This window comes from Eptatretus burgeri, chromosome 8 (assembly GCF_056783735.1).
Source record: "Eptatretus burgeri isolate ZD-2024b chromosome 8, Ebu_testis_v1, whole genome shotgun sequence".
NCBI classification, from domain to species: domain Eukaryota; kingdom Metazoa; phylum Chordata; class Myxini; order Myxiniformes; family Myxinidae; genus Eptatretus; species Eptatretus burgeri.
The window spans coordinates 108,485,271-108,500,270 of NC_140968.1; the positions used below are offsets into that span (position 1 = coordinate 108,485,271).

Here is a 15,000-nt window from a genome sequence, read left to right on the forward strand (position 1 = left end):
ACCACCTGTATGAGAAGTTGGATACAAAAGAAGGGGAAAAGGATTTATACCGATTGGCAAGACAGAGGGACCGAGCTGGGAAGGATGTGCTGCAGGTTAGGGTGATAAAGGACGCAAATGGGAATGTGCTGACGAGCGAGGAGAGTGTGTTGAGAAGGTGGATGGAGTACTTTGAGGAGCTGATGAATGAAGAAAATGAGAGAGAGAGAAGGTTGGAAGAGGTGGAGATAGTGAATCTGGAAGTGGGGTGGATCAGTAAGGATGAAGTGAGGACTGCTATGAAGAAGATGAAAAGTGGAAAGGCGGTTGGCCCAGATGGTATACCAGTGGAGGCATGGAAGTGCTTAGGAGAGATGGCAGTGGGGTTGTTAACCAGATTGTTTAATAAAGTCTTGGAAAGTGAGAGGATGCCGGAGGAGTGGAGATTAAGTGTGCTGGTTCCGATTTTCAAGAATAAGGGTGATTTGCAGAGCTGTGGAAATTACAGAGGGATAAAGTTGTTAAGCCACACCATGAAGTTGTGGGAAAGAGTAGTGGAAGCTCGGTTGAGAGGAGAGGTGATGATCTGTGAGCAGCAATATGGGTTTATGCCAGGAAAGAGCACCACTGATGCAATGTTTGCTTTGAGAATGTTGATGGAGAAGTATAGGGAAGGCCAGAAAGAGTTACATTGTGTGTTTGTGGATTTAGAGAAAGCTTATGATAGGGTGCCAAGAGAGGAGTTGTGGTATTGTATGAGGAAGTCGGGAGTGTTGGAGAAGTATGTGAGGATCGTGCAGGATATGTATGAGGACAGTGTGACAGCGGTGAGGTGTGCGGTAGGAATGACGGACTGGTTTAAGGTTAAAGTGGGATTGCACCAAGGATCGACTCTGAGCCCTTTCCTGTTTGCAATGGTGATGGACAGGTTGACGGACGAGATCAGACTGGAGTCTCCATGGACCATGATGTTCGCGGATGACATCATGATCTGTAGGGAGAGTAGGGAGCAGGCTGAATCGAGCCTTGAGAGGTGGAGGTACGCACTGGAGAGAAGGGGAATGTTAGTCAGTAGGAGTAAGACGGAGTACATGTGCGTAAATGAGAGGGAGGGTGGTGGTATGGTGCAGTTGCAAGGAGTTGAGGTGGGGAAGGTGGATTGGTTTAAATACTTGGGATCAACTGTCCAAAGTAACGGAGAGTGTGGGAGAGAAGTGAAAAAGAGAGTGCAGGCAGGATGGAGTGGGTGGAGAAGAGTTGTAGGAGTGATTTGTGACAGAAGGGTAGCTGCAAGAGTGAAGGGGAAAGTATACAAGACGGTAGTGAGACCAGCTATGTTGTATGGTTTGGAGGTGGTGGCGCTAACAAAAAGACAGGAAGCAGAGCTGGAGGTGGCAGAGTTAAAGATGCTGCGATTCTCGTTGGGAGTGACGAGGATGGATAGGATAAGAAATGAGTGTATTAGAGGGACAGCGCAGGTAGGACGGTTTGGAAACAAAGTGAGAGAGGCGAGATTGAGATGGTTTGGACATGTGCACAGGAGGGAAACGGAGTATATCGGGAGAAGGATGTTGAAGATGGAGCCGCCAGGCAGGAGGAGAAGAGGAAGGCCAAAGAAGAGGTTCATGGATGCGGTGAGGGCGGACATGCGGGTGGTTGGAGTGTCAATGGAAGATGTGGAGGATAGAGCGAAATGGAGACAGTTGGTCCGCTGTGGCGACCCTAACGGGAGCAAGCCGAAAGAGGAAGAAGAAGATATATGTATGTATATATATGTATATGTATATATATATATATATATATATATATATATATATATATATATATATATATATATATATATATATATATATATATATATATATATATATATATGTATATGTATATGTATATGTATATGTATATATATATATATATATATATATATATATATATATATATATATATATATATATATATATATATATATATATATATATATATATACATATATATATATATATATATATATATATATATACATATATATATATATATACACATATATATATACACATATATATATATGTATATATATACATATATATACACATATATATATGTATATCTTCTTCTTCTTTCGGCTGCTCCCGTTAGGGGTCGCCACAGCGGATCATCTGTATGATCCGCATAGAGATTTGGCACATGTTTTACGCCGGATGCCCTTCCTGACGCAACCCTGGTCGCCTCTTACGACACAGGAATATGGTACACCTATTTTAACCGGGGTATACACCGGCCCAGTATACTGGTACTCATTTCGCCGACCTCGGAAGGATGACAGGCTGAATCAACCCCCTGGTGTATTAATTCAGTGGCTCAACGGGGCTTGAACTCAGGACCTTTTGGATCCCAAGCCGCTGCCCTTACCACTGTGCCAACACCAGGCTCCATATATATATATATATATATATATATATATATATATATATATATATATATATATATATATATATATATATGTATATATATGTATGTATATGATGATGATGACCGTTTTTACAGCCATTTTTCCCTGCTGTGCAGGGGTTTGGCTTTTTGTGAGGAAATGTTTTATGGCCGGATGCCCTTCCTGACGCCAACCCTGGTCGCCTCTTACGACACACAGGGATATGGTACACCTATTCTAACCGGGGCATACACCGGGACCAGTACACTGGCACTCATTTCGCCGACCTCGGAAGGATGACAGGCTGAGTCAACCCCCTGGTGTTAATTCAGCAGCCAACGGGGCTTGAACTCAGGACACTGGGATCCCAAGCCGCCACCCTAACCACTAAGCCAACACCAGGCTTATATATGTGTGTGTGTATATATATATGTATATATATATATATATATCTGCAAAAGTAGGTATACAGTAAGGATTATACCAGTATTACCAGTATTATAATAGTGGTGCTCGGATTCATTTAATACTAGAATTCATTCATTAATACTAGCTGATCGGCGATTTATCGGTAATTTTTGATGAATATAGCCAGTGAAGACGCTCCCCAGTGTATTATTCACCAGGACAATGTAGCGAACGAAGAAGTCAAACGTTTTACGTCTATAAGATGGGATAAATGGAGAGAAAGTGTCAACAAATGGCTCGTCTTAGATGGTCACGAACAACGTTTTGCCGAGAGTGCCGGCACAGGAGGACTAACTTCGATCATGGGCCTATTGTACCCGGAGTGCAGGCGCGGGAGGACTAACCATTGTGCAACACCAGCGCATTGACCCATCAAATGAACGCGATTGACCCTGCCTCGGACAGCTTTATATATAGCCGGTCAGCCACGGCTGGACATTACATACATACGGCCGGTGGAACAGACAACTGGGCAGTCAAACCGGCGCTGATCGACACTTGAGGCGCACCCAGTCAGCGCGAGGATTGACTTTGCCGCATCGCTAGTCGTGTGGCGTCTTCATCTTATCTGGGAAGAGCAACCCTCGCCTCGCCATCGTCAGGGTGGCCTTCGGCCAGCCCCGCAGGGTTGAGTCGATGTAACGGGGCGCCGGGCGGTATCGTGTGTCGCGGAGAGTTGATTCAATTATATTTATATATTTTACACCCATCTAGTTCGGCTCGAGTGTTGAGGATGTTCCAGACCTCACGGGGTGGGGACCCAGCCTCCTTACCCGTCACCGCATCATCCCCTTGACGGCCCCGACTACTACAATAGGGAATGTGGGGTAACCTAATTTTGGCTTTTCGTGGGAGTTTCAGGTAAGTTGCTAGCCAAAGGATGTGTACTGCAGTTCCGTTGCATTGTGAATCGGAAGTAAATAGAACTTTATTTGCAAGATCAAACCAGATATATACATGCTTATCTGTCATCAAGAATTATCCGTCATCACAAGGTGGGAGGCTCGGAATTCTCTGAGCTGACCAGACGCGATAGTATCTATTTTCCTATCTCGGCATCACTTGGATGACAAAGGTCAATTTTCATCAGGGTTTATCCAAGCAACCTCTTCTTCGTCATCATCAGAAAAATCAGTATCATCACTGTTTTCGGTGTTGGCATTTTCACAGTTGGTACATTTACACATATCTGTACATGGTACATTATTTTTTCGACAAGAGCACTTCAACCCTGCACACTTCGAAACATTACAAGAACAATGGCTTACTTGTAAGAGAATATCTGAACCTGGATTCAGTTGCATCCATGTGATGCCGATTTTACCATCAACCATTTGCCAGCCATGTCCTACAGGGGAAGCCTGGCATAATCTATCCAACACTCTTTCTTTGAACCCTGCAGTATTTATCTGCTCTATTGCAAATGAGGCAGACAGCAGGAAGGACATGTCGCCGTGAACTCTCAACATGTCCAGCAATGTTCGATGCAGAGCGCAGTTTTTTGGCGATTCATTCATGCAATCATCAACAATCGCAGTCATCATGCATGGTTTGTGAACAACGTTTCCTTGCCCCACGTATTATTTTTGCATCGATGAAGCGACGGTAGCAAGTGTCGTGATAGCCCAGATGACCAGGGATTTCTTCACACTCAATATACACTCGTGCACTTTCGGCTAAATGTCGTTCGTGACCGTCTAAGACGAGCCATTTGTTGACACTTTCTCTCCATTTATTCCATCTTACAGGCATAAAACGTTTGACTTCTTTGTTCGCTACGTTGTCCTGGTGAATAATACACTGGGGAGCGTCCTCACTGGCCATATTCATCAAAAATTACCGATAAATCGCCAATCAGCTGCTGGTGATTTCCTCCCTGCAGGAAGCTGCTATCTTGGACAACTTAGCTGGTCACATGACAGTCTGGCGTAATTTGCATACGATGTCAGCCGATCTATTGGCTGTCGAGGCATCACATGGCCCACACGTGATCCAAGTGGAGAAAATTCAAATGAGAGAGCGCAGGGAATGCATCGATTTTCAAGATGAAAATACATAATAACTACAGCTATTTGAGTGGAGAACTTTTGGATACGTATGTATTTGGATATATACCATCATATCATCAAGGTTTTGTCTACCCCCCCCGCCCCCCATGAGTGGAACGAAACTGCATGATACAGCTTACAGCTGATTGCCTATTGTGAGTCAGAGCTTAACTGGAAATGATGTAAGAGTAGGTTTGCCTTACAAAAGTGGGTGGGGTTTAGGGAAAGTGGGTGGGGCTTATAAAAAGTGGGTGTGGTCTGTGGGAAGTGGGCGTGGTTTAGGGAAAGTGGGCGGGGCTTGTGGAAAGTGGACGTGGCTTAGGGGAGGGGGGCTTGTGGAAAAGTGGGCGTGGTTTATAAAATTGATATGTGGCTCAGGAGGTGGTCAGACAAGATCATAAATAGAACTTTATCATTTCATCTCTGCTCAACAAAGATACTTAAACCAAGAACGAAGTTCCAAGTTATTCTTTGTAAATGGACTCGATGGAAATGAATGTTATAAGAAAATTAAGTTATTCCCTAAAGTAGAACATGGACAAATATTCGTTGGTTCGCTCTTTGGGTATAATGAAAATATGAAATGACTGTGATTATGTTGGGGGGAAGAAGTGCTTTAATTAGTAAGTCTCAATTTTTCATTTGCTTGTATGGGAGGGAAGGGGATAGGTGGGGAGGAAGTGTGTCTCCCATTTTGGGGCTTGGGTCAGATAGTTTTTCTTTCATTTGAATGATTTTCCTTTTTCCCATTCATTTGAATGGGCGTCCCAGAAGCAACATTTATCTTCTACGACCAGCCCAGAGGGGAGAGCAGTACTCCATCAGGCTGCGGACGGAAGCTTTGTATGTTGTCAGGAGCTCAGGGGGGCTAAGGAAGGACTTTGCAAGACGGAGGATTCCCAGTTGTCGACTGGCTTTGTTGGCCAGATTGGAAATGTGGCTTTCCCAGGAAAGATCATGGCAGATAGTGAGACCCAGAAGCTTGAAAGAAAGGACTTATTCCAGAGGATTGTTGAGAAAGTAGATGGGGGAGTGAGGGGGAAAGGGGAGGGGTTCCAGATAGTCCTTTCAGAGAGACATCATGAGAGTGTGAGATTTGTCAGGATTGAAAGACATGTTCCACGTGTTGGACCAGCTTGTGATTTTATCCAGATCTGCAGAGAGTGAAGAAGCTGCTACTGTCGGTGTTGGTGTTTAAAACTCGTCAGTGTTAAAAACCTGCTCCGGCATAAATCTCTTCGCCTTGATTTGTTTCACGCGCTGTAGTTGAGAATCTCTGTTTGAGAATAAAGCATTAGACCGAGAGTTTGAGTTCGGGTGTTGGAAATTCAGTGTTTTGAAATGGCTGTTCGAGTACAGGTGCTGGAAGTTGAGGGTTTTGGAATGGCAGTTCGAGCACGGGTGTCAAAAAATAAGGATTTGGGAATGAAGCTCAAATACGGAGTTGGAAAATGAAGGTTTGGGAATGAGGTTTGAAGGAAAATGAAGGTTTTAGGAATGAGGAAGAGTACAATGGAGAAGGTTCTACCTACAATCATTGACTACTTAATGATGGCCTGCGGATGCCGCACTTTCACCTTGAGCCAACCAATCTAACAACTCAATATTTTCGCCCAATCTCATAACCTTTCTCTGCCTTTTGGTACAACTAGCTTTGGCCATCACTTTACATTTGGGCTCATTAAAAACGTTGCATGAGAAACAACACAAGGCTCGTAATGGGAGATAATCATACATGCATAGGACGGAAACTATGACTCATCTCAGCTCAAAAACTGTGATTGGTCAAAATGAGTCGGAAAACAATAGGTTTTTTTTTTTAATTATTATTTTTTTTGGTATACCTTGTCGAGGCTCGTATGAGAGCTAACACACAACGCACATCAAGGGGGCATGAGACGAGGGAAGGGAGTGGGAAGGACAAAACAGTGGGGAACAGAGACATAAGGAGATCTGTGGAAGGGAGAGGGATGAGACGGGGAACATGGGGAATAGAAGATGGACATTACAGGGACTTTCAGGAAGGAAAGCAGGGAATTTGAAAGAGGTGGGCTTGGGTGGATTATCGGGGGTAGAAAAGATCGAGGATTTGGATGGGTGGATGATAAGAGGTGGTGGTGAACAGCTGCTTTGAAGGCCTGGAGGGAAGAATGGGAATGAATAGAGTGAGGGAGTTTATTCCAAAGGCGGGAAAAAGAGGAATGAAAGAGGTTCCCCACAATTGATCGAAACCCACGATATTTGAGGGTTTGTTGTAAATGCCTATGTGTGCGCATGCATACATGCATCTGTGTGTCAGTGAGTGTCATTGAGTGTGTAACCTGTATAACTCCACAACCATTAAACCTAACAATCCAAAACTTTGCATGCATACTAAGGGAACTCCAATGGAGTGCATGAATGAAAACTGCAGATTTAGATAAATTTGAACATCCTTTTTGAAGATAATTTAATTAACGGGGTGCTCATTGACAATAAACAAACAAGAAAAAGAACAATCAGAGATTGCAGATACTCACCATAACTTCTTTTGTGTGGTGTGTTTTGTGGTGTTTGTGTACTGGTCTGTTACGTAATTAATAAGAAATATTTTTAGAACTGCCACTTTATAACTGCCGGCAGTGATGACCAGGTACCAAGACGTCCCACTTTGATGCAACCCCGCTTTGATTGGACACCTGACCCTGACCCATTACGTTTTTTTTTATTATTCAATTGAATTTAGAATAGGATTAAAATAAATTAAATTCAAGTCAAATGGAAGACTAAATCGGTGCAATCCTGCATTCAAGTAATCAGAAGGAACCTGAACAATCAAAAAGAAAAGATGAAGTCATCAGGAGGAACCTGGATAGGATTCACATTTCAGCTGTTACTCCTCTACCCTCAAACCCATCCAGGCACAGCCAAGTGAGCGTCATTCAAAAATAATTTTAGAAATAAAATATAAACCCACATCAAAAAATTAAATAATTCCGGCTGCTAGACCATGCATCAAGTCAAGTTGAAATTTAGAACACGTTCCCCATCATATGTATTGTGAAGTTTCACATCGATTGATTAAGCGGTTCCAGAGAAAACATTATTGAATATTTTTCTTAAATCAAATATGGTTGCCAATCCATGTGACTTATTCCTTAACAACCTTTTATTGATTTGATTGAATTGGTTCCTTAACAACCTTGTACACGCATGCCTTAGGGAACATTTTTGTGAAGTTTCCCTTCGATCTGTCCAGCTGTTCAGGAGCAGAAGATTTTTATGTTTTATGGTAAATCCAATATGGCTGCCAAGCCATGTGACCTATGATGTCACATCTGTGAACCTTTTGTTCCTCATGTATAGGCGGTCAGATGTGTAAAGTTTCGCCTCGATCTGTTTAGCCATTTCAGAAAAGATTTTTGAATCTTTTTTTTTAAACAACATGGCTGCTGAATCATGTGACTGATAACATCATCAAAATTGTGGACCATTTCATCCCAAGATGACCCTCAAAAATGTTCATCCTGATCGGATGTAGCATTCTACATATGCAATTATGACATAACGAAGGCACCTCTGACATCACAACAAAATCACATTAATTCCCCATGAGGAGTACTTGCTATGGTGCCAAGTTTCAATTTTTTTCCTTGCTGCAGTTTCAGAGATTCAGAGGTCCAAATATTTCAATATGGCTGCCACACCATGTGACCTACGACATCATAATTATGATTTCATATATTCTACAGGAGTCGTTGCACCAATGGTGAAAATTTTGTCTCAATCCGACAAGCGGTTGCAGAGAAAAACAGAAAAGTGCTGTGCGGCCAAACAGACACACAGACAGATTGACAAATGAAAAATCACTCAGTGACAACTTGGTGAAACGGAACGGCACTCTGTAGAGAACATACCTCTGCCAGGTTGAATAGTTTACATTTTGTCTGCCACTCATCAGTCAGATTTGATTCCGGACCTTAACCAAAATTGAATCGGTTTGTTCTCGTCACCTAACCAACTCTTCCACCTCATTTTGTCACAAGACGTCCATAACTTTTAGAGATAAAATGCTATACATGGTTTTTGGCCCAATCTCTCAAGAGTGAAGAATCACCTGAAAAATTCTCGAATCTGGATCCGGATTCAGATCTTCACCAAAATTGGATCAATTAGTCCTTGTCACACACCCAATCTGTCCACCAAGTTTCATACAAATCCATCCTCAACTTTTTGAGTATCATGCATTATCATTTTTGGCCCTATTACTCAATTGTGAAGAATCACTTGAAAAATTCTCGAATTTGGATCTGGATTCAGATCTTCATCAAAATGGAATCTATTCATCCTCGTCACAAACCTAACCTGAAACCACGAGGCACATGGTCAGCCCATTGACCTCCTCCACTCATGAGGATCCCTCGCTGAGAGAATCAGGTGAGCAGGATCAGCATCAGGAAAACGAGCCACATGTCCAAACAGCCGCAGCTGATGCTCACAGACTGTGCAGGTAACAACTCTCATTTGAGTCTCTCTCAGCAACCACTCGTTGGACACAAAATCCGACCAGTGATAGCCATGGACTCTCCAAAGAGACCTGGTACCAAAGGAATTAAGTCTTCCTCTCAGGTCCCTGGTCAGAGTCCCAAGTCTCACATCCATAGAGCAAGAATGGAAGCACCAAGGTCCTGAAGACTTGGACTTTCATCCTCCTGTACAGTTACTGGCAGAGCCACACCCCATTATCCAGTGAATCCATGACTCCCCAGACGTCCATTGATCTCCGGCTCACAGCCAGCAGAGACATGAATATTACTGCCAATGTAAGTGAGTCTCTCCATGAACTCAACATCCTCATCACAACCAGGTACAGACAAGAGAACAGCATCGAAGATGTCATTGAAAGCCTAGATATTAATTTTGACCCAGGAAACCTGTAATCCCAGCGACTCCTCATTCAGCACCCCGTAGGCCCCGAAATGGATATCCCATCTCCGCAAAGATGACTGCATCATCGACAAAATCAAGGTCAGAGGTCTTGAAATTCCTAAACTATGTAACGAACCTTGATTCCTCTGATATCCTCCCCAGAATCGAGTCCATACAAGCATTGAAAAGTGTGGGGGTCAGAACACAATCCGGATGAAGTAACAACTCAAAATTACTTGCAGATGGTATCACCACATCTCACAGCACTCTCAGTACCAGAGTGCAGTTCAGACATCAGATTGATTAGTTTTGGTGCCACCCTATGAAGACCAAGAATCCTTCAGAGGGCATTACGATTCACTGAATCAAACGCTTTGCAGAGATCAACATAGGCTGCAAGCAGCCTCTCCAAAAACTCTCGTCTGCATTCGGTAAGGACCCGAAGAGCAAGGATACAGTCAATCTTCGACCTCTGGTGTAAAGCTTGACTGCTCTTGATGCTGGTGCTCAAGCATATGATGGCGAACCCTATCAAGAATTATCCGAGCAAAGACCTTGCCCGGCACTGGGAGCAGTGTCACTCCTCGGTAATTGTTTCATTCCTGTCGAACACCCTTCCCTCTCCACTGAGGGGCAACAAGGCCCCTCTTCCTGTGAGTTGGGATGATTCCTCTGTTCCAGGCAGAGCACAGAACTGCATGCAACGACACGAATACGGCATTTCCACCAGCCTTGAGAAGTTCAGCATGGATGCCACAGATCCCAGGAGCTTTACCCAATTTCAACCGCTTCACCACAGCCTGTGTTTCCACAACAGAAGGCAGATCACAGTTAATTGGAGTGTCAGCAATAGGGATTGCAACACCCTTGACATCCAACTTGACAGCTGGTGGATCAGCCTGGTACAGCCGCTAAAAGTAACCGGCCCAGCGGGCCTTCACTTTTGACTCCTCTATTAAGTGACCACCACCCTCCGCTCCAACAGCAGTCAACCAAGGAAGGGGCTTGGAGGAACGCAATGCACGAGTTCCCCTGTAAGCAGGAGAAGAATCACTTTACCACAGGTGATGCTCTTCCCCCTCACAGATTCCTCCCACATAGGCCTCCTTGTCCACCCTTAGCTCACGTGCAGTTTTACACCTCAGCTCCCTGAACAGCTCAGCTTTGCCATTCAGCCTGGCCCTGTGACTCTGGTCAATGGTATCCAGTGTCCCTTGAGAGACAAAATTATTATTTGTCCGACGTTGAGTTCCAAGACATCCACCGGCAACATCAAGGACGGTGGTTTTGAAAGCACTGCACAACTCTTCAGGATTCCCCAAAGCACCCAGACCCCACAAATCCCCACTCAGCTTGTTCACAACCTTCTCAGCTACTCTCTCATCCTTGAGCTTGCCAACATCCAGCTTAGGCTGGGATGGTACCATTCTCCTGGATTTAAGCTGCACCTTCAAAGTTGCTACAACAAGCCTGTTGTCGGTATTAAGGAAGTGAGCACTCCGGTGGACTCTGCAGTTCTGGATCGTCCTCCAGTGACCATCAACGAGCACATGGTCAATCTCCTTTGCCATACCATCAGCGTTGGAATACCAAGTACAGTGATGAGCCTGTGGGCGCTGAAACCATAAACCAGCCACCCTAAGTCCATGACTTCTTGCAAAGTCAAGGAACTTTGTGCTATTCTGGTTCACAGTTCCAGATCCATGGGGACCAGCACATGTCTCATAACTATCCCGAACTGTTCCAGTTGATGCAATGAAATTCCCCAAAACTTTAAGACGATCTCGCCTCTATGTGGTGTATACACCCTAAAAATGTTGGGTATCTTTGACCGAAAAACAACGTTGCATTTATACAGACGTTTCAGGGATATGTTCACAAACATTCATCTTGATAAACAGTTTCGTGTGTTGGGTGGAAAAAAAATATTGGCCCACTAATTTATAAAACGCGTTAATACAGCAAACGGCTCGAAAATCGGGTGTAATTTCACAACTCGCTCAGAATGACTGAATGAATGGATATGATAATTATTTAATATTTAAAGTGATTCTTCACCTGTAGTCCGGCGGATTATGACAATTTTTGGGCGAATTGTGATTTTTGTGATAAAAGCGTCAAATTTGGCAATAACATCACTGTATATGTTACTGATGATTTGTGATATAGGGACATTAAAAATTCTGCCTACTTCCGGTTTTATCCAAGATGGCGTCCATGCGTGTCATGTTTACCACAAAACAAGCAGTATTACCGTAATGTTTACACTTTGAGGTTTAATTATCATGTGTTGTTAATTTTCTCTTATGCTATATATGTGTATAATTACGTTAAAACTATTGAACACCTTCCAAAGATAATAAATGTGTAATTTTATATACTCAGCAACACAATTAAAGGGTCACATGATGATATATTATGCACCAAAATGCTGGAACGCCCACTGATATTGCTTTCAACGAATAAGTCAGAACAAATGCAATTTTATTTCTTCGTAATGTCGAGGACATATTAAAGCTAATTTACCATTGGTAAACATATACAAAGGACCATATCACTGTTTAGATCCACCACTACTGGTGCTACGTTATCTGGTTATTATCCATGACATACTGACATTAGAGATACCACATGAGTCCAATATATATATATATATATATATATATATATATATATATATATATATATATATATATATATATATATATATATATATATATATATATATATATATATATATATATATATATATATATATATATATGTATATTACCATTACTGAACACGCCAATATAATTAATGTCAAGCACATGTTTAAGATTCATGCTTTATGCATATATATATATATATATATATATATATATATATATATATATATATATATATATATATATTACCATTACTGAACATGCCAATATAATTAATGTCAAGCACATGTTTAAGATTTATGCTTTATGCATATATATATATATATATATATATATATATATATATATATATATATATATATATATATATATATATATATATATATATATATATATATATATATATATATATATACAACACATCCAAGAAACTGTTTTATAGATCAATTCGTATAGAGGTAAAATTCCTATCAAATATTTAGTCTATTTTGTCCAAGTGCAACAATTAACTTTCCATCTGTTCATCATAAACTCTTTCCTTGCCTTAACACAGTCCACCCCACATGCACAGAGAGTAGTGCAGGGAAGATTGTTTCTCTTGCATTTACATCGTCTTTTACATCCTTTCTTGCAGCCACATCGCAAGAGTTCTTGACAAGATGCTTCAGCTGCAGGTAGTGTGGTCCATAGAGGTATCCACTTCCCATTGGAGCCTCTTTGCCATCCATATTATTGGGGACTGAGTAGCAAGGGCTCTTGTGATAGTTTTTGACCCCACACATGTATGCCTTGAAATACAGCTCTCTTGGTATGCTGAACAAGGACTGCATATGTTGGAGGAATAGAGTCTATTGTCTTTCCCTTTGATGAGAAGAGGTATTTCCTACAGGTATCAACTCTCAGAAATCTGCATGTCTTGTCATACATACGGATAACATGGATATTACCCTCATTGACAGACTCTGGTGAAGAAGTCAATTTCTTGATAAATGATGTAACATCATCATCATCCATCCATGCATCCCATGCAGTCTTCTTTCATTTACCTAGGAAAGATGACACCGTGTCACACCCAGTGAAGGCGTGGGAGAAGGGAAGTGCTACACACTTGTCTGGCCCAAGATGCTGGCTGATGTCATGGATAGCAATGTATCTGAAAATTTTTCCCCGTTCCAAAAGATATCCATAGCTTGTCAATGGTGAGACTTGGGAAGAGAGAAAGTGCCAAGACAACAACATCTGTGTCAACTGTTCTGATGACAATTCTCTTGTGACCATTCCTGCTGGCATGTGCCAGATGGACCATGATGCGGGTATCTGCCTCCTCGTGTGTGCAAGGCTGAAGTGAAGAACAGTCAATGTCTTTGTTGTTAGTGATCACACTGCTGCCGTATGTTGTGATAGCATTGCCACCATCCTCGATATCTTGCACGAAGGTTGCGAGAAAGTGAAATAGTTCTTTCTTGTTTTCATCTACCTTTCAGAAACCATTCCAATTTTGAGGCATTTTGGTGTTGGCGCTCACTCGCTTGCGAATCCCCTATTCCCCGTTTTTCTCTGACAGTAGCTTTCAAGCTATCGTCTACATAACAGTCCCAGATGATATCAACTCTGACCGCGTCTTTGAGTTGCCGTTTCACATATGGGAGGAAGACACTGGTGGCATAGTCTTGAAATGTATTGGCATAATTTGGTTTCAAGAAGTTGACCACTGCAGCGCCATCCAGTATTACAACTTCACATTGCTCATCAAACACACTGTGTTAAAATGGCTCAAGACATTTAGAGAGCAATTCCGATTTGCTTCTGATGCGCAAGTTGCCATTCAGACTTAGTGATGGTGGTGATGGTTGATTTTCGTGCATGAAAAATCCATCCAAATTTTTGTTTCTCGTTTGGCAAGCTATATACCAGTCTAGAGAACAGTGAACAGTCACTTTTCAGGGAATCTATCTTTCCACTTCTTGTTGATGTAGTCTTCTTTCCTTTGGCACCAAACAGTTGAAATTTATTTTTTGTAATCTTGTCGCTGATTGGCTTTTTGTTTTGGATGAGTCTTTCTGTGTAGAAAACCTCAGCTTGTTTCTTGCCAATTGTTTCCATCTCTTGAACAACTCTTGTCATACCTGGATTGGCAAACTTCTTGGTATCCAAACTAAACAGATCTTGTGTTTCTTCCAAGAATGGATTTCCCATTTCACAAATGACTTGTGTAAGAGATGAAATGTCATGTACAAATGTTCCTTGTATGCTTTGTGAAACATCCTGATGCTGCACCCCTTCTATATAATACCTTCATCTAGAGTCCCTTTATAGAGTAGCGACAACTAACGATTTGACGCCATTTTGAGTCCATTCAGTGCGGTGCACGTGCGGAGCCGCCGAATGGCGCGAGTGCATTGAACCGTGTATTCCATTATGTTCTCGATGTATGAGAGATGGGAATGGTCTTTTCCATGTTAATAATGAACAAATTATGTGAAGAAGACAAAATGGAAGATTTATGACAACTAAGAGCCAT

General features: G+C 42.1%; 1 protein-coding gene across 3 annotated transcripts in view; it reads right to left on the reverse strand.

Annotated features, from left to right (window-relative positions):
- Positions 1–15,000, reverse strand: part of RNF31 (ring finger protein 31) — a 155,504-nt gene that overhangs the window by 8,001 nt on the left and 132,503 nt on the right. The window lies entirely within an intron of this gene.